Source organism: Tupaia chinensis, unplaced genomic scaffold (genome assembly GCF_000334495.1).
Source record: "Tupaia chinensis unplaced genomic scaffold, TupChi_1.0 Scaffold138757_1, whole genome shotgun sequence".
In the NCBI taxonomy this organism is placed as follows: Eukaryota; Metazoa; Chordata; class Mammalia; order Scandentia; family Tupaiidae; genus Tupaia; species Tupaia belangeri.
Genome location: NW_006198649.1, coordinates 884431 through 896598, shown reverse-complemented (window position 1 = coordinate 896598; position 12168 = coordinate 884431). Strand labels below are relative to the sequence as shown.

Sequence of the window (12168 nt, the reverse complement as noted above, 5' to 3'; positions counted from 1 at the left end):
AGAGACAGAGAGATAGAGGATTGCTAAAGATGCATTATCAGTGCTTTAAAATTAAAACAGAATTACACTGGACAAAGTCTCTAAGAAAAAAGCTTTAGATTCAATTTGTTCCTCAACTTTAACATTTTAATTGCTTTCCTTCAAAAGTGTGCTGTTTGGTACCATAAAGTCTTCAAAAAATTTATGGAAAACGCATATTATTAGAAAAACATTCATAGGTTTCAATTTTTTTACACCAAACATAAACTTGTACTTTAATTTTGTTTTTTCCATGAATGTTTTAAAGTTCCCTTGTACCGTTTCAACAGGGACATGGGGATTTGTTTGACATTAATAAGATTTTGTTGCAACTTTAATTCCCAGTACTTATGAATTATTAGGAAGTATGCGCAACTGAAGAGAGCATGAAGAGTGATGCAATATTCTAATTAAATCTGGGAAGGAAAAATATTTCTAAGCAAATTAGGTTGGTCTTCTCTGAACATAGTCTCAGCTATTTCACGCTATCACTATCTGTGAATGTCTTAAGATGCACATATTATGGTGTAAACAATTGTAACTTTAGAAAACAGGTAGTATAGAAGCTCTCTATGCTGATTTAATTGTTTTGCGGTTTCCCTGGTTCGCGTTTGGTAGACTTTTGACAGGAGGAAGGAAAGGAGTCTTTACTTAGTTAGACAACATCAGCAGGCAACTTGAAGGATTAGAAATGATATCATATTGACTTTCTTTTAATGAATTGACTTTCATAATAACAATATAGCCTCAAGATACAAATCCTATTTTGTTTTTCAGATATGCCATCAGAAGACACAATCAGCAATATTGAAATCCATGTGTAGGTAGTACAGAAATGTCAAAAACGCACAAATCCTTGTCACTCAACTCATGTGGAAATAGCCTTTGAGTCTGAAGTCAGTGGATAATTATAACGGATATTAGTGTCTGTGCTTCTAGACCATGACATATATGTGGTTACCATCTCCAGTGGCTAGGAGAAACCTACGGTGACATACCTGGGGCTGGCCATCAAAGATCCATGGTCAGGATGCATTTTCTCTGAACATGCCCTGAGGCATTGTTCTACTTGTTAATTCAGACACCCCTGACCTACAATAGCTCTAATTTTGATTTGTTTTTTCAATTCGATGATGGTGCAGGTTGCCATTTATTTTGTTTTATAAAAAAAAAAAAATGCATAATGACTTTGGCTTCAAATAATGTTTGCATTCTCTTTTTCACTTTCGGTACAATGTTCAGTAAATTACATGAGATCTTTAACATTTTATTATAAAATGAATTTAGGATTATATTGTTTTCTCAACTATATGTGTTTTTCCCTTAAAGTATTTCTAACTCACAACGGGTTGATTGGGATGTAACCCCATTACGAGTTGAGGAGCATCTGTATTAATCTCCATCCTTTTGGTCATTATCTTGGTGCTCTTTAATTATAATTAGAAACTCTCCTTAGATTATTGGAACTAGAAAGAACATTCACATCATCTATTCCAATTTACCACATTTTACATATAAAAAAAAAATCCTTCAAGGCAGGAACGGTGACTAGTCTGAGATCACCCTTTTTTCTTAATATCAGAAATAGCTCTTGAGAAGTTTTCTGATTCTTCTTGTATTATATAGTCAGAATTGTTCACATTCCTTTAGATATTTTTCTTCATGTCTGAGAGGAGAGAGCTCAGAGAATATAGTCACTCATTCACTAAATATCTATAGGATAGGAACTGTACTCAAAAATGTGCAAGTAATGCTGAGAATAAACATACGGTCTTTGCATGAAAAGACCACACAGTCGAAGTCAAACACCATTTCTGTGTTAAAGGACTGAGTTCTCGGGACCTTGTGGGAACCATGCTGTCAAAAAGCACAGGCAAGGTGCCCAAAGGCCGCTACTGAAACCACTCAATAAAATCAGGTCTGCAACTTTTCTGAACAGTGCATTTATACCCATGAAGAAACACAATACTGCCATTAGTATTAAACTCTGACTAAATAGAAAACATGTTTGACTATGTGGAGAGGTGGACTAAGTATTTAGTCAACTAATATAACATAGCCTACTTTGATCTAGAAATCGGTAGCAAGTTTAGAAATGTTCAGAATTCGGAATATGCAAAAAATATTGTCAGCGATAATTTTTACAGATATAGCTGAGGATTCTATTGTGCCGTGGATTCTTAAAGAATCAGAGGACAAAGAAGAACTGGAGAAAGTCTTGTTCAATTTTTATTTATTTTTATTGTAGTACTCATTATTTATATTCATGATACAGCGCAAGCATGTGCGAGAGACAGAGAGCAGCCACAACAAGGTCTGGTCACACAGCAATGCCCTTCCTTCAGGCCATTGGTCCTCAGGCACTCTCGAATGCGCCTGGAGTTTTTAAGACTGACCGGTCTGGAGATTCGAACCATGGTAACTATGAAAAGTCTGGCCTTCTCTTGAGTAGCGCATTACTGTTGTGCTATGGAGTTGGCACTTTTATAGTAATTATTAGGATATACCTGTCTGTGACTCTGTCCAGCGTTTTATGCACTTTTTAATAGATATTTTATATCCAAATCGTATTTTTTCTTATGATTATTTTTATATAAACTTTACTATTTTATGATATCTAACAAAATATGTTTAATCTTTTTCTGTGGAGTTTCTCCTATAATAAGTACCCAGAAACAATTTGCTTTACTGTGATTAATGGCTTTTCACTTCTTCCCTTGAACTTGTTTAATCTTTCCTGTCTCTGCTGTTTTCTGTTCTTTCTGCCATGGAATACATCCTTATATCTAATGTAAACAGGATAATACAATGACAAAAAGAAAGGGCAGGCTCAGACAATTGACAGGGAGGTGAGAAGATGGAATCAGAATCATATTGGCTGTATTTTATATAAATTTTATACATTCTGTATAAAATAAGTTGCTGTAGAAATGTAGAAAGAACTTGAGTGATGCAGTATCTTAGGCCAAATCATACCGCTTTTATTTTTCACTTTAGAGGGAGAGCTTGTTTTGCTTGATTTCATTTGGCTTTTTAAGACAAATAATTACTTTTTTTCCTATGTCTTTATCAGGAATGGTCCTCACGTCAATTACAGAACAGAACAGTAAAGAAGAAGCAAAAAATAGTCAATAAAAAGGAAAATAAAAATAAATTAAAAAGAAAAAAAGAGAAAGATGAACATTTCCTCAAAGTGTGCCCTGCTTAATTCCCACTGGGAATGGCTCTTGGTAGGCTGTCAACGGTTCCATTTGGGCACAGTGCCTGTCACAAAGTACCAAGTAAGTACATGGTAAGTGGCATTCACTTAGAGCAGCATTTTTAGCTATTTTTGAAAGTTTGTTTCAAAAAATAAGTTTATAGAATTAACTTATTCCAAACGTTATTTTTAAGTGAAAAAGAAAAAGTGATTTCTCTCAGAAAGGAATGTCTCTTGCCCTCTAAAAGTGTTTTTCTATTATGAAAATTATACTTTTTAATCATCATAAAAAAACTCCAGTGCAAAAGGAGCTTTTTGCCCAGAACAAAATGCCCCAATTTTGTGTCAAGCCTCTCTTTACGGTAAGAAAAATAGTGACATTTGGACCTAGATAAATTTATCAAGATTTGTCAAATGTGTGATTTTATGCATGAATCCTGGCAAAGTTAAATTATAGTCAAAAGAGCATTGAAGGCATTATGACTTTCCATTGCTACATTCTGCACGGTAAACAGACTTTACCGAGGGTATCGCTCATAGCATTCTGCAAGTGGTTACATCACAACAAAAACGCGTGCCGGAATAAAGTGAGTCACAAGGGTCAAAGAGGCAGAAGAAGAGGAACAGCAATGCTCAGATTTAGGGTGACCGAGAACAGACTTGGTTATTCAGAGTTTATATTTTTTCTTTGTGATAAAATACATCTATTTCTAAGAGAAATATCAATTCTGTACTTTTGGATGAATCTCAGTTCTAATTTATTCTAATTTAATTTCCTGGGGTTTTTCCTTGCCAAAAGAAAGTGAATGGAAATGACAAGAAATGGTTTTTATGCCCTTCCCTGGGCTTTGCCTGAAAACGATATTATTGTAGTAACTATGTTATAATTAATAACGAATCTATATTATAATTCATTGAAAAAGAGAACCGTGTGTGTAGATATATCTATATCTATAGCTAGCTATATCTATCACAAATTGACCTACATTTAAAAATTCAAAATTATTTACAGGACTGTTGGTAATAACTTACTTTTTACTTTTTAGCCCACACTGAGAAGAATAATTTGAGTAATTTCACAAAGATACATCAAATCACAGGGAACGTAGTTCAGAAAAAAACAGTATACTCTGTTTAAAGGACAATCCCCAGGTCTGAATTTAGCTGGGGAGCATCTAGGCCCAACCATGCTCAAAGCCTTAGTTTGGAAGTGAAAGAAAATTGCAGCCTCAGGAATGTTATGATGACAACTGCCTGGCTTTCTTTCTGGCTCTGAAGCTAGTTCCCTCGGGCCTGTACTCCTCCACATACTTTTTATTTCTAAGAGTCACAATTTCCAAACCAAATTGAACACAGTTTCTAATAAATATAATTATGGAGTCAAAGGAAGAGTATTTCAAATCAAGAATCCTATCTCTTTGGTCATAATAACTGTACTAAAGATAAGTCTTAGTTACAAATTGTCTTCTCTTACTTGACGCTTAGGCTTTCAAAGTACATCAAGAACCTGAATTTCTTTTCAAGTTATCGTTTGGGATTGCTGACATAACCCAGTTTTATGAAAGCAACTATCTAGATATCTTTAATCATAAGTGAAGTAGGGTTAATATCTTATTTCATATTGCAAACAGGCTGTAGAACTCAATCATCCCTGCATATAGGTGTTTCTGGTTATCAATTTGACAAATGGTACCAGAAATGATTTCATTATTTGCAAATGTGATCACAGTGAACAAGCTAAGGAAGGGAGATGCTTAGCACTCGTATTTGACTGTTTTCAAATCAGAAGCACAAATTAGGTTCTCGTGTATGAAAATAACAAGAATAAAACACACATGCTCTGAGTGCTGAGCACTGTGAAGTGCTTCACTGGGAAATTCAATGGGAGATTGGTGTTTAATGTGCTTTAGGGGATTCATAGCACTATCCTGAGGGCATCTAAAGCTACCATAATGGGGACTATATTATAAAAAATAAACTTCTATTTAACTACAGTTTCTAAGCCTAAATGAAAATTTTCTCACACCCCTTTAAAGAAAACAGGTTTTGATCACATTTAGGTGCTATCACACATTTTCATTTAGGTTTTAGTTAAAATAAAGCTTTAGTTATCGAAATCCAGTTCAGCTGAAATAACATATAACACACAGGCTGTAGAGAGGATTCTAGTTTTGCCCTCACCTTCACTTTTCCATGCCTCTAAAAAAAAAAAAAAAAAATCACCAACATAGTATGCTACACTGTCTCTCTGGAAATGATAGACTAACTCTTCCTTAGGAACATTATTTCACAATAATTTAAATAATTTCTTATGTTGTGCATTAAAACCAAGAGAAAACAAGGTGCATGACTGCTTTTTACTTTTTTTTTTTTCTTACAACTAACCGTCTCAAAAAAAAAAAAGGTAATTATTTCCAACATTGAACTATAATGTAGAGGAAATCTTGTTTAAAATTTTGAAAATGCAGACCCACTCAGCTGTCTACACTATTATACCTTTATGCTTTTAGAATAATAAGACTCAAAATGCCATTTAATAGCATCTTTTAATATCCTTTTGTCTTTCATTGGGGAATAGTAGAAGTGTGACAAAGAGTATTTTTGTTTATTTTACTCACTTTTGTTCTTTATATAAAAGGTATTATGAAAATGTGCCCAAGGGTCTACCCCTTTCCATCCAAACAGACTGACTCTAGGAAAAGCAGATGCTTCAGTTCGTAGTACTTGAGTGCCCCCTATAGGACACTTTTAATATTTTTGTTCACATAGCTAGATAAGCTTTTAATAACTGTTACTGCATTGAATTTCATTTAAAGTAAAAATAAGATCATAAAGCAGGCATCTTTCAAATGAGTAACTTTGAGATAAAAATACACCTTTTTCTTCCCTGTACTTGCCTCTGAAAACAGTCGAAGTGAATTCATTTTAGCCTCTTAGTTATTTCTCTGCTTTGTTACAATTTCCTCTACTTTAAAGTTCTGGTTTGCTTGCTTTTCTATTGTGTGTCTGCATTCATAGTATGAGTTACTTTATTTCTAAATATGCATTTAAAAAAATGTTTTCTGGATATAGATCTTTTGCTTAAAATATGAAAAGAATGACCAACCTGCTCTACATTTTTGAAAATGAAAATAGAGTATTCTTGTATGGGAGAAGGTTCAATTGTTGACATGGCTAGAAATAGAATCTTTGAACTCTCAAGATTTCTTAAGTTCCAACTTAACATCTATGTATGATATTGAAATAGAAAAAAAGAAAATATCTAGTTGAAAGTTCCTGCCAGTTTGATCTCAGGGTATAGTGTGTGGGATTTCTTGGGTTTTATAAGCTTTTTCTTATTTGTACTGCAGCTGCAGCCTGGTGTTGAAAGGAGTAAACAAAAGAAATAAGGAATGTATATATACATATGTATATATATATATATATATTTATATGGATATATACAGCAATGTCATGTGCACTCTGTCTTCATTGAGTTAAAATTTATTTTGCAAAACATACCAAGGACAATACTTTTTTAAAAAGAATTTTTATTTAATTTATTATTACCATTATTATTTTTAAATTTGCTATAGGGCATGTGCACTCACCCAAGAGAGAGAGACAAAGGGAGAGAACGTGAGAAAGCAAGGCATCAAGCCTGGGATTCAGACTATGGTTGACCACATGGAGTTCAGCACCTTAGCCACTATACCACCTGATGGCCCTGAAGACAATACTTTATTTGAACTGCAATTAGAGCATTTAAAATACAGGCTATCAAGTTTATACTGTAGGTAACATACTTGGATCCAAACAAATGTTATTAATGTTCCTGGTCCGGGAAAAGTGGGCACGCATGCACACACCCAAACACACGCACACACACACGCACACACACACACACACACACACGCAGTATCTGGCTTTGGATTAATCTATTCTACATGCCAAATTGATGTGGTGGTAAGGATGCAATGGTCTAAGTTGGCAATGAAAAGTAGGCCTTCGTTTATTTTCTTGCTTCTTTCTGCTTTCATTTATTTACTGCAGGCTTATTATTTGAAAGGTGCATTGCTTGGTGCTGGGATTACTTCAGCGGAAAGTCATGGCCTCTGTTTTCAAGAGCTAGATGTCTAATGAGAAAATGGGTCTACAGAGGCTATTAAAGCATGTCCTGCTAAGTGCTCTGAAGAAAGGTATCCATAATGCACGGTACAGGCTTTGATAAACATGATTCAGTCCTGCGGAACAAAATCTATTTCACCTATTTGCAGGCATTTCACAGGACTTTCGAATATGTTGGTAGGACCCCTCTAGCAGAGGGGTCAGGATGTGTTAAGGCATGTATTGCTAAACAATATAGTGAGAGTTAGTTGTCTGGAATTTAGAAAAATAAAAGTTGTCAGATAATGTAGCATTTTAAAAGGCACCTTAACATTTTTGCACTTTAATTTGAAGGCAATGAAAGTGTCTTACTTGAATATATCAAGAATTAGCCAGGAAAACATAAATTATATCCAATATGGAATTTCATTAGTCCATAATAATTTTTTAAGTTTTAAAATAAACTTTATTGTGAAGTGTAATTATCTGATGTCTGTGTTGATTCCACCTTTTGGCCCATAAGACTTATATTGGGACCTAACATATCTATCCTGGAAAATGTCTCAAGTGCACTTGAGAAGAATGTGTATTGCTAAGCAGTCTTCACTGTATGTCTGTTAGATTTTGTTATTCTATTCTATTTTGCAAGTATCCTACTTTCTTACTTATCTTCTGTCAGGTTGTTCTTGTTCATTATTAAGGATGGAGTACTGAAGTCTCCAAATGTTAATATAGAAATTTTTTTTTTTTTTTTTGAGAGAGAGGTTTTTGCTATATGGTATGTGTGCTCACTGGAGACACAGAAACAGAAAGCAAGAAACAACCTTCCCAGAGAGGATGGCTGCATGACAATCCCTTCTTCTTCATTCTCCTTTAGGGATTTTGGGCTCACGCAAACATGTGCCCGGGAACCAGCAGTTAGCATAATGGCTATGTCGCTGGACTCCCACGTAGTCAACCACGATTCGCGTCCCAGACCTGGTGGCTTAAAATCACGCCGGGCGTGTGTGCGTGCGTGCCCAAGATCCCAAGAGGAGAATGGAGGAGAAGGGATTGCGGTGTGGCCATCCCCCCTGGGGGGTAATTTTTCACTTTCTATCTCTCTGTCTCTGTCTCTGTCTCTGTCTCTCTCTCTATCTGGCGAGCGCACGCACCCTATAGCAAAAACCTCTAAAAACAAAACAAAACAAAAAATAAATAAATAAAAAATAAAAAACAAAAAACACACAAACATGCGCACAATGTGAGTTTCAAGCCACTCGATCCAGAGACTTGAACTGTGGTCAACTATGTGGGAGTCCAGTGCTTTTCCACTGCACCAACTGCTGGTCCCGGAAAAAACTCTGTCTCCCTCCAAGTTTGCTGTATTTTGCATTATATATTTTCATGGTCTACTGTTAGGTACATAAATGTTTTTATTCCTTTATATAAGTATCATCATCGTCATTATTATTATTATTCACACATGGTAAGTATAGATATTTATAGGTTTCTAATTTTTAATGTTGATATATATTCTAGCCAGAGCCACTGTCCACTGATCCATGTTCTACAAAGCTCATTGCTGCTGCCAAAGGAAAAGACTGATTTACTCAGAGAGATGAGATCCAGACACAATATAAAAAGGTAACCAGAGATGAAAGGCAACATATAAAAAATACAAAATTAAAAGTACAAAGTTAGGGACCAGCAGATGGCATAACGTTTATGTCAGGTGACTCACACATAGTCGACCACAGATCTAATGCTGGATGCAGTGGCTTAAACTCATGGGTGCATGTGCGTGCATGCCCAAAATCCTGAGAGGAGAAGAGATTGTGGTGTGGCCATCACTTGTCACAGTACATTGGGGTGATTTCTCACTTTCTGTCTCTGTTTCTGTCTCTCTGGTGAGTGCACATGCCCTATAGCAAAAATCTCTCTAAAAAAATAATAAATAAAGACAAAGATTAAAAAATAAATATAATAGGGTTAGGGGAAAAAAAACCCTGCTGTAATATTAAAAAAAAACAAATATTAGTTTAGTTCTACCTCAAAATATTAATTTGTCTATGTTTTATAAAATAGATTGCAGACTTTTTCTGTATTAAAGAATTAAAATTCAATTTAAAGTATTAAAATTATATGTATTATCTCTGGAGAATGAAAATAACCTGGTAATAGTATATCAGAAAGTTTTAACACAAGTCTCTAAAGAGGTCCAGCCTGACAGCACAGCTGATAGCAAGCTGGAGGGCAGTGCAGGAAGACACAAGGCTAGTGTCAGGTTTGACTCTCTGAGGCAGCGTGAAAACACCCTAGGTAGGTGTGCAGTTGTCCGAGACCCTGAGGAGGAGGCTATGGGAAGGGGCTCGCAGTGTGAGGACACCTGGTACAGAGTACTCCTCTCTTTCTGTCATGCACACATTCTTTCTCATGTATAAGGTAAATAAAAGTTTTAAATAAGAAGATAAAACATAATTTTAGAAAGGAAGAAAAATACTGCCAAATTTCCTACTCTACACAAGGATATGAAACCAATAGAAATGATCTTGTTTTCAATGAGTAAAATGTTGACTTTTGAAAATGTAACAAGATATATATAAAACTTCTAAATTTATTTTTTGAAAGCAAGCCACCAGGTTTGGGACTCGAACCTCAGGCAGCCATGTGGGAGTCCAGCTCCCTTAATCACAATGCCATCACCCTGCCCCCAAAACTTCTAAATTTCTTAAAAAATAAAGTAAAGAAAGTTTGATTACTAACAGAAATAATAGAAAGAAGGGCAAAGAAATACATTTTTAAAAGGAAGATGATTGAAATACGAGCAAATGTAGTTATTGCCACAATAAATGTCAATTTATTAAACATTCCAATGATTCTCAGATATAATTTTAAATATCCTATATATGTTATTAATTTCAACTATGTTGTTCAGAAACATTTATCAAACTTCTTCTGTGTTGTAAAGAACATATGAGGACCTGGGGATGTAGTGCTTATAAGACATCTATCATTCTTTCTTTCAAAGAAAAATAAAGAAATATCCTTATGACTAAATAGTATCTGTTAAAGCTAATTTTATAATAAAACCAGCTGGACTGAGGATAAATGTACACATGTTGGAATATTCACTTTGCACGCTAAATAACGTGATTGAATGTATAAAAGAACTTGAAATAAAATTAAAAAGAAAAAAATAAAAACAGCACAAATTACAAATAAATAAAATAATAATAGTAATAAGAGGAATATGCAAACCCGAAAAACCAAGGGAATATTACTTATACCAGAAACAACTGAGTTCTAAGTCTAAAGCAAGAATTAAGAAAAGAGGACACATGATATTAATAAAATTGGGTAAAATTAATCATTACACCATGTCTATCTTTCAGTGTTTGAGAGGTTTTCAAACACATCATGGTATATATTTATTATGAAAAAAACTGGACTTCAAAAATTTTAAACCCTCTCAAAAAAAAAAAAAAAAAAAAAAAAAAAAAAACCTTCCCGGGAAAACACCGGTGTAATGGCTATGTCGCTGGACTCCCACGTAGTCGACTGCGGTTCGTGTCCCGGACCCGGTGGCTTAAAACTCACGCCGGGCGCGTGTGCGTGCGTGCCCAAGATCCCAAGAGGAGAATGGAGGAGAAGGGATTGCGGCGTGACCATCCCCCCTGGGGGGTGATTTCTTGCTTTCTGTCTCTATGTCTCTCTCTGTCTGTCTGACGAGCGCACGCGCCCTACAGTGAAAATCTCTCAAAAAAAAAAAAAATTTTAAACCCAAATCAACTTGTACTTTAAGTCCATCTTCTATGCACTTTTCGAAATCCCCTTGTAATTTAAAATGTAAGAATATGCAAAACAGTAATCAAATAGAGATATTAAAGAACTTCAAATAAAGATTGATTGGCTTCCTTTGAAAGATAATGGAAACACATTTGATCAGAATTTATAAAATGTGACACAAGACATAATTTTGATAAAGGAAGCTCATATCATGTAACTGAAAATAAAAGCTCATTTCTGCCCAATTACCTTAAGATATAATACAATCCCAAATTAAATCTCAAAATAATTTCTTCATTTGAAACTTGACCAAATTATTTTAATATTAAAATTTAAAGTTAGAATAATTAAAACCCTGAGAATTACCAAGACAGTATTCATTAATAAGCATAAAAGGAAGATGATATTATTTGCTTTAGGTAATAACACAAGAAAATGCAAAGCTGTGCTAACCAGAGACTAGATGAATGATGAAGAAATAAGCATAGAGCCCAATTAAACAGAATAGAAATTCCAAAGTTGCTTTAAATTGAAGAATACACATAGAGCTTAAAGGTAGTACTAATGAAAACTGGACAGTTTACAAATTATAAATAGGTGCTCGCTTCGGCAGCACATATACTAAAATTGGAACGGTACAGAGAAGATTAGCATGACCCCTGCACAAGAATGACACACAAATTCGTGAAGCGTTCCGTATTATTATGAAGGAGTTATTGCTGAATGAAGTAAGTCAGGCTATGAAAGAAAGATATCGTATGTATCCACTTAATATATACTGACTACCTGCACTCTATGGGAGCGAGCGAAATATTGGAAGATATAAAAGCAGTGAAAGAATTTAACGAGAATAAGACAGTGTGGAATGGGGGTGGGGATGAAGAGAAGAGGATAGAGAAAGATAGCAAGAGAACAAATAGAGAGGCAGGACGTCAGTGGGAAACAGATTTGGCTTATTACCTGTTTATGATGACGTGTATAGTATTACCCGGATTGGTCTGAGAAGTATTTCATGATGGGTAAGATCTTTTTACAAGCTAAATGAGAAATAGTGATTGTCTGTTTAAAAAAAAATAATTGGAATAATAATAATAATG

The 12168-nt window shown here is 34.7% G+C and overlaps 1 non-coding gene across 1 annotated transcript; it reads left to right on the top strand.

The window, feature by feature from the left end:
- Window positions 1–11668: 11668 nt before the first annotated feature.
- On the top strand, window positions 11669–11775 carry LOC114004587 (U6 spliceosomal RNA). Its single transcript, XR_003546704.1, has one exon. It is a non-coding gene; the product is annotated as a U6 spliceosomal RNA (small nuclear RNA).
- The last annotated feature ends 393 nt before the right edge of the window (window positions 11776–12168 follow it).